The sequence below is a fragment of the Myxocyprinus asiaticus genome, chromosome 24 (genome assembly GCF_019703515.2).
Source record: "Myxocyprinus asiaticus isolate MX2 ecotype Aquarium Trade chromosome 24, UBuf_Myxa_2, whole genome shotgun sequence".
NCBI lineage: Eukaryota > Metazoa > Chordata > Actinopteri > Cypriniformes > Catostomidae > Myxocyprinus > Myxocyprinus asiaticus.
Window position 1 is genome coordinate 33,801,449 of NC_059367.1, and position 1,401 is coordinate 33,802,849.

Here is a 1,401-nt window from a genome sequence, read left to right on the forward strand (position 1 = left end):
ACAAATGAAGACTTTTAGAAGAATATTTCAGCTCTGTAGGGCCATACAATACAAGTGAATGCTGACCAGAACTTTGAAGCTCCAAAAAGCACATAAAGGCAGCATAAAAGTAATCAATATGACTCCAGTAGTTTAATCCATGTCTTCGGAAGCGATCCAATTGGGCTTGGGTGAAAACAGACCAAAATATAACTCTTTTTTCACTATATTGACATCAGCAGTCTCCTTGGTGATCATGAATTCAAGCTTGATTACATTGCGTTCTAGCACCATCTAGGAAAGTGCCTGGAAGTGTATCGAGCTTTAAATCAGGATGGTGCCAAATTAATTTGATTTGTTCGGATTACTAGATAAGGATTTTATTATTATTATTATATAGAGATTGCAATCACGCACTTTTTAGCCAATTAAATATTTTAGAGCAGAGCATAACTAGAAAAATGTATATTCACTGTAGAAATTTCCATGACTTATTAAGATTTTACTAATTTACCATGACTTTCCCAGGCCTGGAAGTCCCTATTTTAAAATTACCTCATATTTCCAGGTTTTCCATGACCATGAGAATCCTGATTCCCCCTGCACACCTGGATATAAATCAGGTGCTCCCACCGTCTTCGTTACTGGTCAGTGTCAGAGAAGAGACTTGATTCCTGCAGATTTAACATATTTTAATTTCTTATGTCATTTCTTATGTGGGGCCACTCTATCAAGAAAACTGTGAAAAATATTTCTAAAACAATTAATACAATATAATATTCTAAATATTATATTCTTTTGCTGTTTTGTTTATAGATATTTTTAAGAAAATCAAAATACGTAATGTGCAGCAAAATAAGACTGTCCCTTGCTAAATAGTTTTTTGGAAATATAAAATATTTAATTTAAGTTCATATTTTTATTTCAGAAAGTAAATCATTAACTTGTTCCCCAATGGTTCAGTCCTTCTTTTCATATGGCACAGCTGACATTTTACCAGGTAACTCTTTTAATTAATTTTTTAATAAGTCATATTTCTGTGGCTGTATGCTATAGAGATGCTTTCTTCTTATTTCAGTTGATAGAACATCCTGAAATAGAATTAGGTCTCCTTTCTCATTGCCTAAAGGACAATTTATGTAAAAAGTGCCACTACCTCACAGGAAAAGTGGCACACGTGTATGCAGACAGTGATATTTAAGAATAATATAATACAGATTTCAAAAACACAAATATAAATGTATTTTGTGGCTCGTTGATTAGAAAACTAATATCCTGCTTTTGTGCATCATGTGTGTATAATTGCTTGTCATTTGGTGGGTGCACTATGCGCTGTCCAAAAGCGTTCTTACAGTCACTCGATTCGTAGATCTTACTATTTTTCCATAAAATAAATATGTTGTTCCTAGTGCCAAATAAATG